Raw genomic sequence first — 13,556 nt, 5'->3', positions numbered from 1 at the left:
CCATCCAGCATCGCCCCCTTATAATGCTCCATACAGAATGGGCCGCATTTAATACTCCATACACAATTGGCTCCATATATTGCTCCATACAGAATGGGCCCCATATTATGCTCCATACAGAATGGGCCCCATATTATTATTATTATTATTATTATTATTTATTATTATAGCGCCATTTATTCCATGGCGCTTTACATGTGAGGAGGGGTATACATAATAAAACAAGTACAATAATCTTGAAAAATACAAGTCACAACTGGTACAGGAGGAGAGAGGACCCTGCCCGCGAGGGCTCACAATCTACAAGGGATGGGTGAGGATACAGTAGGTGAGGGTAGAGCTGGCCGTGCAGCGGTTTGGTCAATCGGTGGTTACTGCAGGTTGTAGGCTTGTCGGAAGAGGTGGGTCTTCAGGTTCTTTTTGAAGGTTTCGATGATATTATGCTCCATACAGAATGGGCCCCATGTAAAACTCCATACAGGATGGGTCTTATATATTGTTCCATACAGAATGGGCCCCATATATTGCTCCATACAGAATGGGCCCCATGTAAAACTCCATACAGGATGGGTCTTATATATTGCTTCATACAGAATGTGACCCATATAATACTCCATACAGAATGGGCCTCATATTGCTCCATACAGAATGGGCCGCATTTAATACTCCATACACAATTGGCTCCATATATTGCTCCATACAGAATGGGCCCCATATTATGCTCCATACAGAATGGGCCCCATGTAAAACTCCATACAGGATGGGTCTTATATATTGTTCCATACAGAATGGGCTCCCATATAATGCTCCATACAGAATGGGCCCCATATATTGCTCCATACAGAATGGGCCCCATGTAAAACTCCATACAGGATGGGTCTTATATATTGCTTCATACAGAATGTGACCCATATAATACTCCATACAGAATGGGCCTCATATATTGCTCCATACAGAATGGGTCCAAATAATGCTCCGTCCAGAATAGGCCCCATATAATGCTCCATCTAGAATGGGCCCCATAAAATGCTCCATACTGAATGGGCCCCATATAATACTCCATACAGAATGGGCACAAATAATGCTCCATCCAGAATAGGCCCCATATAATGCTCCATCCAGAATAGGCCCCATATAATGCTCCATCTAGAATGAGCACCATAAAATGCTCCATACTGAATGGGCCCCATATATTGCTCCATACAGAATAATGGGACCCATATAATGATGTATACAGAATGGGCCTCATATAATACTTCATACAGAATGGGCTCCATATATTGTTGCATACAGAATAATGGGCCCCATATAGTACTCCATACAGTATGGGCCCCTTATAAGGAAATACAACAATGCATAGAGGACTTATGGCTCCTTAGTACACTAAGGCAATACAGCAATGCTTGGGGGACAAATGACTCTTAGTACACTAGTGCAATGCAACAATGCACTGGAGAAATATGGCTCCTAAGCACACTAAGGCAATATAATAATGCACAGGGGACATATGGCTCCTTGGTAAACTACAATGTAGGCTGGTCACATGGCACCTTAGTACACTAAGGAAATACAACCATATACATGAGACATATGGCTCCTTGCTCAAACACATCACCATTTATTTTCTATATAGCCAAGTACAACACTACAGGAATAACCCTTTAATCGCCTTATGTATGGCAAGACAGCGCAGAGCCAGTGCAACAATCAGTGGGTGTCAGTGATATTTCATAGCTGACTCCCTGCAATAACACCCACGATCGGTACTAGCACTGATTGCGGATGTTTAACCCTTCTGATGCCGCGGTCAATAGCGACAGTGGCATCGATCAACTTACAGGGGAAGGTAGCTCCCTCTCTGCTCTAATCGGCATAGTGTAATTGTGATTGAATTGTGCTGATGGTCTCCATGGTGACCCCAGGCCAAAAGATGACTGGGAGTCATGCAGTACTGCCTGAAAGCTCCTGCGGAGAGCAGGACCTGACATGTCTCCTGCCTGTGTCTGATTGACACCTCTAATGCCCGGGACTGCAAAAGCATTGCACAGATTTAGATCTCTGTGAACAGAGCATTAAAAGTGGATGTCCCATACTAACTAAGTAAAAAAATATTATAAAGTTTCTATAAAGGAGAAAAAATAAAAGTGAAAGTACAAAAATAAATGTTTGCAAGTTTTGCAAGTGAAAAAACGGTTTTCCACAAAAAATTAAAGAAAAAAGTACACATATTTATATAAACAATCTATAAAACTATGATATTATTTATCCCATATCGTGAACACCATAAAAATAATTAAGAAAAAACACAGCAAAAAAATAGCTTTTTTGTCATACAGACACACAAAACAGAATAAAAAGTGTTCAAAAGATCACATACAAACGAAAATGGTATAAATAAAAATCATCTTGTCCTGCAAAAAAAAAGCTTTTTTAAAGCTCCATCGATAAAAAAGTAAAAAAAAAATTACAGCTGTCACAGTGTGATGATGGAGAAACAAATAATTGTTTGTGAAAAAATTGATTTTAGTGTGCATAAAAAGGAAAAGATAAAAAACCTCTATAAATCTGATTTCACTGCGATCGTAATGACACGAAGAATAAGACTAAGGTTACGTTCCCACGTGCGTTTGGGTTCTTTGCATAGGGCTGCGTACTTTTTCCCTTCAAATCCGCATAGATGCACATGCATCCTGCATACCTATCTTTAACATTGGGTACGCAGGGACATGCGTTGTAGGCGGATTCGTCTACGTGCGTCGTTATGACCGCACGAGAACGCAAAATGTTGCAGATTTGAAGGGAAGAAGTACGCAGCCCTACGCAAAGAACCCAAACGCAAGTGGGAACGTAACCTTAGTCAGATCGGGCATCTGTCAATGGAAAAATAGAGAATGTCTAGGGTTCCTAGTAGTTCCTAGGAGTTGAAAAAGCGACATCGACATAGCGCCCAAAAAACAATCCAGTAAAATCCCCTCTTGGAAAGCCTAATGGCCCCCTCTCCTGAGGTCCAAAGTGTGCCCAAACTACACCAACATGTATGGTCTAGCTGCAGAAGGGAAAACGCACTTAGGGGTTCTCTGGGTCTAATCATTGATCTATTTGCTCAATAGTTCTTCAATATGAGATCGGTGGGGGTCAAACATTAGCACACCCACCTATCAGCTAAAAACTGCTCCTGCAGCGGCCAAACCTAAGCGATGTATGGGCTGAACATAGTAGCACTGCACATTGCATAGTAGACGAGTACTGAGCTAACCACCAAGCAATATACAGAGTTGCTGTATATAGCCTGCACATCACTTACGCTAGTGTCCTTGCACCTAACCTACAGTATATGTCTGGAAACTTTTCCAGACTTACACTGCACTTGACCATGGCTGACCGGAATGCGCAGCAGATTATACTTTACAATAAGGGGGGACACTGCAAAGAGATGTATACGATACTATATATGTCTCATTACAGTGGGTCCCTATGATGGTCGGATGCTTCAGTATCCATCCTGACAATGCACACTGATGTGCGCATACCTCCCAAGCATATGCACCCAACAGTGCCAACAAGCGCAGTGTGGACCTAACATTAGTTCAGGCCACTGCCGGAGCATTTTCACCTGATTGTGAGAGTGTCGGATCCTTAGCAATGTTTTATTGAGATGTGTCATCAATTGTTAGGTCCTTTTCACAATCTATGTGGCTCGTCTCTGGAAGCACAGGCCGGCTATTATGTATTGGGCACTAAAATTGCATATTTGCAAGTTTCACTCTGCAATATCAACTGCGCACTTATTTCTGGAGAACAATAGTGTGGTCAAAATAGTCACTACACACCTAGATGATTTCCCTGAGTGTAATTTGCAAAATGGGGTATTTCGTGGGATTTATGTTGTTTTGGAAGCTGAAAGGGGCTCTGCAAATTATGCCCACAATTTACTCCAGGAATCTCTGCACCTTAAAAATCAAATGGTTTTCTCTGTCTCTTCTGAGCCATGCTGTACATCCAGACAAAAGTATATGACCACAGATAGGTGTGACAAAACACTCTGGGATCGCCTTTGCTGGTGTCAAAGGTCACGTGGTTTGTGCATTGAATCTGAGGCGTACAGCAGGTTTCTGAGCAGGCTGACCTCAGGTCAGATTTATTAACGTGAAAGCAACATGAACAAAACAAAACATAAAAATAAATCCTAGCCTGTCCGGCACTAACTAAACAAATACGTTGCTATCTCAACAACTGGGGGGGCTTCTCCCACCCAGCTAACATCACACAATTCTTGAGCAGAGCTCTTCACTCACGTTTGTCTCACACAGGCAGGCAATCTGGGTGCCCCAGGCAGACACTGGAAACACCCAGCTGGCCATCTTTTATTCCTGCAATCATTAACCCATTAGCACCCTGAAGATACTGAGTGGCCTAATTCACATAGGACAAACACCTGGGCGAGATATACCTGCCTCCAACTACCACACCAGCATGAGTCTTACATATCCCCCCCCCCCCCCTTGCTCAGACCACTCCGGTCGAGCAAGAACACTTTTGAAACAGTGCACTCGGGATAGGGCATCGGCGTTCCCCATCTGCACCCCAGGTCGGTGCTCCACTGTAAAAGAGTAAGCCTGCAGGGCAAGGAACCACCGGGTTACCCGACTATTATGGTCTTTGTGGAGGTGCATCCACTTGAGAGGGGCATGGTCTGTGACCAGCCTAAACTTCCTACCGGCCAGGTAATACTTGAGGGAGTCGAGAGCCCATTTAATGGCTAGGCACTCTTTTTCAACCACCGCATACCTCTGCTCATGTACATTCAGTTTCCGACTGAGATAGAGGATCGGGTGTTCGACTCCGTCCCTCACCTGGGAAAGTACAGCTCCGACACCAGTATCAGAGGCATCAGTTTGTACCACAAACTCGCTGCTGAAATCAGGAGTCACTAGTACGGGCTGAGAGCACAAAGCCCGTTTCAGGCTGTGGAAGGCCTCTTCAGCAGCTGAGGTCCATTTTACCATGACGGAACCCTTCCCCTTGGTACGATCCGTCAAGGGAGTAGCCATGGCTGCAAAATTGGGTATCAACCGGCGATAATAGCAAGCAATCCCCAGGAAAGCCTGTACTTGTTTTTTGTTCATTGGTTGTGGCCAGCCCTGAATTGCCTGTATTTTGTCGATCTGGGGTTTAACCACTCCTCGGCCAATCACGTAGCCCAAGTATCGGGCTTCTTCAAGCCCGATGTGGCATTTCTTGGGGTTTGCCGTTAAACCTGCATCTCGCAGGTCATCAATCACCGCTTGTACCTTCTGGAGATGAGTTTCCCAGTCCATGCTGTAAATTACGATGTCATCCAGGTAGGCAGAAGCGTACTGTCTGTGAGGCCTCAAGACTCGATCCATCAATCTCTGGAACGTTGCGGGAGCTCCGTGAAGTCCAAATGGCATATAGACATACTGGAACAGACCTTCCGGTGTAGCAAATGCCGTCTTCTCTCTGGCCGCCTCGGCCAGAGGAATCTGCCAGTACCCCTTTGTTAAATCCAGGGTCGTAATGTATCGGGCTTTACCAAGCCGGTCGATCAACTCATCGACCCAGGGCATAGGGTACGCATCAAATTTAGAAACTGCATTCAGTTTCCTAAAGTCATTACAAAACCGGATGGAGCCATCCGGTTTAGGTATCAACACAATTGGACTGGACCAGGCGCTGTGCGACTCCTCAATGACTCCTAAGTCCAACATTGCCATCACTTCCCGGGAGACGGCTTCACGGCGGGCTTCCGGAATCCGGTAGGGCTTCACATGAACAGTGACGCCAGGCTCTGTGACAATCTCATGTTTCACCAACTTAGTCCGGCCAGGTTTTTCGGAGAAAAACTGTCGGTTCTGTAACAAAAATTGCTTAACCTCAGATTTTTGTCGTTCTGAGAGAGTCTCGGCAACCTGCACCTCCGGTACAGTAGGTGAACAAACCGGACGGGGCAGATCCGCCGTTAGGGCAGAGCGGTCTTTCCAGGATTTTATCAGATTCACATGATAAATCTGTTCCGGTTTTCTCTTACCCGGCTGGTACACTTTATAGTTCACTTCACCAACTCTTTCTCGGACCTCAAATGGGCCCTGCCATTTCGCCAGGAATTTACTATCCACCGTAGGGATTAGGACCAACACCCTATCGCCGGGTGCAAATGTACGGACCTTAGCGCCTCTATCATAACTTTGCCTCTGGGCTCCCTGGGCCTGTAACATATAGTCCCTAACAATGGGCATGACAGCGGCAATACGATCCTGCATTTGTGTTACATGGTCGATCACCGTTTTAAAGGGAGTGACTTGACCTTCCCAGGTTTCTTTTGCGACGTCCAGCAGTCCCCGGGGACGACGGGCATACAACAGTTCGAAAGGCGAAAACCCTGTGGAAGACTGGGGAACTTCCCTAATTGCAAACAGCAAATAGGGTAACAAGTAATCCCAGTTCTTCCCATCTTTGTCTATCGCCTTCCGGAGCATCTGTTTTAAGGTTTTGTTGAAGCGCTCAACCAGGCCATCTGTTTGAGGGTGATAGACAGACGTACGCAACGGGTCTATTTGTAAGAACCTGCAGAGCTCCTTCATTACCCTCGACATAAAGGGAGTCCCCTGGTCGGTGAGTATCTGTTTTGGAATTCCCACCCGACTAAACACTTGTACCAATTCCTTGGCGATCATCTTGGTAGCTGTGTTACGCAAAGGGACGGCTTCCGGGTAACGAGTGGCATAGTCCACGATGACGAGGATATGTTGGTGCCCACATGCGGATCGGGGAAGGGGCCCAACCAAATCCATCCCAATTCTCTCAAAAGGGACCCCGATGATAGGAAGGGGTACCAAAGGGCTACGGAACTGAGATTTAGGGGCCACGATTTGGCACTCTGGACAGGACTCACAATAGTTACGCACATCATAATGTATTCCAGGCCACACAAAACAATGCAATATCCTTTCTGTGGTTTTCTGTACCCCCAGATGTCCCCCCATTATATGTCCGTGGACCAAATCCAGTACCTTCCGCCGATAAGGTTTGGGTACCACTAACCGTTGCACTGTGTCTTCCCCTTTTTTTTTCTACCTGGTAGAGCAAATCATTTTCCAGAACCATATACGGGTACGCTAGCCTAGTGTCAGGTTCTACGGGTACCCCATCTATCATTTTTACATTTTCCTAGCCGGAGTCAGGGTAGGATCTTTCATTTGCTCGCTGTGGAAGTCATCCACCTGGACTCCCAAATCTGGCAGGCAGGGTGCCGGATGGCTGTCTGCCTCCGCCTCTCGCTGAGGTTCCTCAGTTTCCTCCGTTTCCCCCGCCATGACGGAGAAGGGGTACTGAAGGTTAGATTCACTAACCTCCCCAGCAACATCTTCCTGTGGGGTCTCCTCTAGGGACTCGGGACCTCCAGAGGGCATGGGAGAAGATTCACGGGTACAGCTACCGTGAAGGAGCAACTGATTCTCCCACAACTGCCAGAAATAGGGAAAATCCCTGCCCAGGATTACATCCTGTAACAATGCGGGAACGAGTCCCACTTTCTGCTGCACTGACCCATAGGGAGTAGAAATCCATATGACCGCTGTTAAGTACGAGCGGGTGTCACCATGCACACACGTCACAGAAAACTTGTCAGACGGACCAGACGGAAGTGTCACCAAACTAGCTTTCACCAGAGTCACCACACTTCCAGAGTCTAGTAATGCCACAACATTTTTCCCATCAACAGATAATTCACACAGGTGTTTCACTGTATCATTTTGACCCGCATTCACACTCACTAGCTGTGTAACCAAAGACATGCGTTTTCTAGAGTCTATAACGTCGCACTGCATGGGTTCAGCGGTAACAGGACAGTTCGCAGAAACATGACCCTTCTCATGGCAGCGGAAACACCTAACAGGTCCCCTACTGAGACCACCGTCCAATACTCTTGGTCTCGGAGTGCGAGCAGTCCCGGACTCCTCCCCCACAGTTTTAAGCGATTTTCCTTCACCCGTGGTCCCTGGAACAGTCTTACCGGTTCCACGAGGAGGAGGCACAGACCGGGGGTTGGCGGTGTTGTCGGGAAGTCCTTCTGCCACGGAATAACGCTCGACCAACTCCACAAGTTGATCCGCTGTCGTGGGATTTCCTTGGCTTACCCACCTTTTCAGCGCTGGGGGTAGTACTCTCAGGTACTTGTCCAGGACAACCCGCTGGATTATTTCGGGTATTGTCAGTACCTCGGGTTGCAGCCATTTCTTTGTCAAGTAGATCAGGTCGAACATCTGAGACCGCGCCGGTTTATCTTGCTGGTATGTCCACTGATGTACCCTCTGTGCCCGGACAGCCGTCGTCACACCCAGCCGGGCCAGGATCTCAGCTTTCAGCTTCTCAAAGTCCTGAGCGACCTCCGGGTCCAAATCATGGTAAGCTTTTTGGGCCTCGCCGGAGAGAAACGGGGCGATCAAATCGGCCCATCGTGCCTTCGGCCACTTCTCTCTCAACGCCGTCCGCTCAAACGTTGTGAGGTATGCCTCGACGTCATCTTCTGCAGTCAGCTTTTGCCAGTATCGACTCACATGGATCCTTCTGGACTCTGCTTCCGGGTCAGCGTCAGGCATGCTCACCAGGCGCTGCGCCACCTGTTGGAGAAGTTGGCGGTCTGCAACCGTCATGTCCACTAACTCCTTCAGCTGTGCGGCCATCAAGCGATTAGCTTCGTGCTGTGCGGCAGTGGCCTGCTGCTGTACGGCAGTGGACTGTACTAAGGCTTTCACCACGTCTTCCATGCTGTCGCCTGTGCCACGGTATGCCCGCGTTCTCCACCACAATGTGACAAAACACTCTGGGATCGCCTTTGCTGGGGTCAAAGGTCACGTGGTTTGTGCATTGAATCTGAGGCGTACAGCAGGTTTCTGAGCAGGCTGACCTCAGGTCAGATTTATTAACGTGAAAGCAACATAAACAAAACATAAAAATAAATCCTAGCCTGTCCGGCACTAACTAAACAAATACATTGCTATCTCAACAACTGGGGGGGCTTCTCCCACCCAGCTAACATCACACAATTCTTGAGCAGAGCTCTTCACTCACGTTTGTCTCACACAGGCAGGCAATCTGGGTGCCCCAGGCAGACACTGGAAACACCCAGCTGGCCATCTTTCATTCCTGCAATCATTAACCCATTAGCACCCTGAAGATACTGAGTGGCCTAATTCACATAGGACAAACACCTGGGCGAGATATACCTGCCTCCAACTACCACACCAGCATGAGTCTTACATAGGGTATTGCTGGATTCGGAAGATATTGCTTTAAAAAAGTTTGGGTCCATTTCTCCCTATTATTCTTTGCAAAAATAAAAAATTTAGGGCTAAAACAACATGTTAAAAAAACATAATATTTCATTTTCATGTCTCAATATTATAAAATTCTGTGATTCACCTGTGGGTTCAATATCCTTATCGCACCACTTGATAAATTCCTTGAAGGGAGTGGTTTCCAAAATGGGGTCATTTGTGGGAGATTACTGCTTTTCTGGCAGTAAAGGGGCTCTACAAAAGTGGCATGGTGCTTACAAACCATACAAGCAAAGACTGTTTCCCAAAACATAACTCATTTCTTTTGGAGCTCTCCCCTGTACATGAACAGTTGTTTCCCAAAACACATGGAGCATTGGCCTTCTCAAGAAAAAATGCTAAAAAATTGGGAGGTCCACTTGTTACTCTTATGAAAATAAAAAATTTGAGGCAAAAGCAACATTTTTGGGGAAAATATTAATGTGTAGTTTTCACCGCCTGAAAGCACCTAAAGGTTCAAGATGCTCACCACACCATAGATAAATTCCTGGAGGGATGTAGCTTCCAAAATGAGGTCACTTGTGGCATATCAGGGGCTCTGCCAAAGCAACATGGTGTTTTGCTCTACAAAAGTCAAATAGTGCTCCTTCCCTTCTAAGCCCTGCCATGCTCCCAAACAGTAGTTTTCCACCACGTATGGGGTTCCGGCGTACTTGGGACAAATTGTACAACGACTTGTATGGTCCATTTTCTTCTGTTACCCTTGTGAAAATGAAAAAACTCTTCTAACTTCCTAACAAAAAAAATTAAACAAAGTAGTCATGGTAAATGTTATTTTTTATCTAAAAAACACAATTAACACACTGGTGCTCCCACGTACGTGGTGACTAAAGCTGCTGGGAGTTACACAGGTTCTGTGTGCCAGCCTGTCTGAATGATAATTAAAAAATGGGAATAGTTACAAAACTCCCACGCTATAGTACCTAATTACAACAAATGCCCTATAGCTGTACAATAAAGCAAACCTAAAATACAGTCAAAAGGAGGTATTGTGATATGTCCTATGGGATTGGCTTAAATAATGGCAATATTTGGAACTCCCCTGTTTTATTGGGTAGCTGCCATTGATAAATAAAAATACAGAATGAGATGGACTGACCCAAAAAACTCACACTAAGGTAATGCTTGTGTGGGAAAGAGATGCAGGCTAGTATGCTCGGGTATGCATGCTTCCCACAGATAATATGAATTTGTTCCTTACTGTATTGGGTCAGCTGTAGCTTTCGTCCTGACAAATAGATGCTGGGGAGGTCCTGGTGGAGCAAGCGATATGCTGTGGGAGTGTCCTTCCGATACCATGCTTCCCTGAGACTTGGAGTATTGAAATGCAGCGCGCTTCTGCCCAAAACAACGCTGCTGGCTAGCGAGGCAAGCGGGAGAGTGACAAAAGCATGACATCACAAGCTGAGAGCTACACATCACAATACCTCTTTTTGACCATATTTTAGGTTTGCTCTCTTGTACAGCTGTAGGGTATGTGTTGTTATCAGGTACTATAGCATGGGAGTTTTGTGCTATTGTCATTATTTATTAGCTATTTTATGTGATATAACTCTCTGGCTTAAGGGCATAAAAAATTCAAAGTTTGAAAATTTCAAAATTTTCTAATTTTTCTGTCATATTTTTGTTATTTTCACACATAAACACAAATCATATTGACCAAAATTTACCACTATCGTGAAATACAATGTGTCACTAAAAAACAGTCTCAGAATCAGTGGGATTCGATGAAGTGTTCTAGAGTTATTACCTCAGAAAGTGACAGTGGTCAGAATTGTAATATTTGGCTTGGTCATTAAGGTGAAAACAGGCTTCGGGGCTCATTCATGTGGCAGGAAAAATACATAAAGGCACTACAACTATGCATAGGGGACATATGGCTCCATAGCACAATGCTGCGTGGTCTCCATACACAGCCTTAGAGGCTCTGTCAGACTTTGTGTGTACAGAAACATTTTCTTTATAAATGGAGAACTTCTGTACTTATTTCCGGGAGAGCATGTCAAGAAATCCAAAGGAAAAAACAAATTATGTATGCCTAAATACAAAATCAAAACCATATGGAAGTAAAGCAGAAGCCAAATGGATGGGACACTTTTGTATTCTGTGGAAATAGTGGCAATGCGCATGCTTGAACACAGCACCATTTATTTTCTATACAGAGCTAACAGAATACCCTTTTAACCCCTTAGTGACAGAGCTAATGCCAGGCCAAATTTTAGAAATCTGACCAGTGTCACTTTATGAGGTAATAACTCTGGAACACTTCAACATATCCCCGTAATTCTGAGAAAGTTTCTTCATGACATATAGTACTTCATGATAGTGGTAATATTTGCTTGAGATGACTTGCGTTTATTTGTGAAAGTATTGCAATTTTGGTGACAATTTTGAAGAAAAAAAATCGCAATTTTCAAACTGTGCAAAATAATTAATAAATAACATTTCCCATATGTCTACTTTACATCTGCATAATTTTTCAGATTTCATTTTATTTTGTTAGGATGCTAGAAGGGTTAAAAGTTTTGGAGCAATTTCTAGTTTTTTCAACAAATTTGCAGAACCTGGTTTCTTTAGGAACCTATTCAGATTTTAATGGACTTTGAGGGGCCTATATATTGGAAACACCACAAAAGTGAGGCTATTTTAAAAACCGTACCCCTCAAACACTTTAAACCTGGCATTTTTTTTAATCCTTCAGGTGCTACTCAAAAATTAATGCAAAATTGCTTTAGCCCCAATTTTATCACTTTTGCAAGCAGTAACACCAAAAAAATGGACCCCACAGTTTGTTACCCACTTTTTTTCAACAGCAACGATACCCCAAATGTAGTAAAAAAGTTCTGTTTGGACAAAGCACTTCGAGCTATATTTGAATTTTGGAACACAAATTTGGATGAAAGAGATTGTGGGCACCATGTAGCATTTGCAGGGCCCCTAAGTTGCCTAAAAACCAGAAACCCCCCACAAGTGACCTCATTCTGGAAACTGCACACCTCAAAGTTTGTATCCAGGGGTATAGTGAAGATTTTGAACTATACAGAATACTTTCACACTAGCGTCTTCTGACGGACGTCGCAATGCGTTGTTTTGGAGAAAAACGCATCCTGCAAAGTTGCCCGCAGGATGCGTTTTTTCTCCATAGACTTGCATTAGCGACGCATTGCGATGTATGGCCACACGTCGCATCCGTCGTGCGACGGATGCGTCGTGTTTTGGCAGACTGTCAGCACAAAAAAGTTACATGTAACGCAAGTTACATGTAACGCTTTTTTGTGCATCGCGTCCGCCATTTTCAACCACTCATGCACGGCCGAAACTCCGCCCCCTCCTCCCCGGACATTACAATGGGGCTGCGGATGCATTGAAAAACTGCATCTGCTGCCCCGTTGTTCATTTATTTCACAACGTCCGTCGGTACGTCGGTACGACGCATGGCGACGGCCCCGTACCGACGGAAGTGTGAAAGTAGCCTTAGATAACATTGGGTTGTCATATTGAATATGTCGTCAGATCATCATTTTTTTTACTTTAACCCTTTAAGCCTAACCCTCACTGCAAAGAATGAAAGAAATAAAAGTTATAAAATAAAAAAATAAGAAAAGTAATCTGACTAAGGGATTGACACAGGAGAGGAATGAACAAGGGGGTGCACAACGAGGCACAGCCCAAGTGCTACCCTATGTACTAATTATTGTGCTTTTGATCACTGTGATAGGTTCTATCAGAGTGATCAAAAGTTATAAAGCATGCGCCCGCCATTTTGCTTTATAAAGAGGAGGAGGTGGAGGGCCAGGGGATGATGAATCTGGTACTAAGATACCGTGTGGGGCTTGTGGACACCATTTCTCTGTCCTATGACATGTTATATCATGTCATAGAAGAGAAAAATTTTTTATTTTTTTTCACAAGATCTCACTTTTTTTACGTGATTGGGGACCAGAAAAAACGTTGCTAATCATGTTCTTCATAGTCTCAGCTACCCCCAGAGCTGAAACCCAGGAGATTTTCCTACTTTGGGGGCGCTATTACATTTATTCCCAATCCCAGCTTTCAAAGAGTTTTGAAGACCCCTTAGCGGCCACTGTTTTTATGCGTATCTGCGGTCATGAAGGGATTAAGGACTCATGCACATGGCAGAGTACATTATTTTTATTTATTGATTTTACTCACTTATATAACATCATATTTAGAATTGAG

The 13,556-nt window shown here is 44.7% G+C and overlaps 1 protein-coding gene across 1 annotated transcript in view; it reads left to right on the top strand.

Annotated features, from left to right (window-relative positions):
• The window catches only part of SLC38A1 (solute carrier family 38 member 1), a 114,826-nt gene that overhangs the window by 78,224 nt on the left and 23,046 nt on the right, over positions 1-13,556 (top strand). The gene's annotated exons all lie outside the window — the stretch shown is intronic.

The sequence above is a fragment of the Ranitomeya imitator genome, chromosome 4, assembly GCF_032444005.1.
Source record: "Ranitomeya imitator isolate aRanImi1 chromosome 4, aRanImi1.pri, whole genome shotgun sequence".
Classification (NCBI taxonomy): Eukaryota; Metazoa; Chordata; class Amphibia; order Anura; family Dendrobatidae; genus Ranitomeya; species Ranitomeya imitator.
Note: the sequence above shows the minus strand (reverse complement) of the source record. Positions and strands in the feature narration are given on the sequence as shown.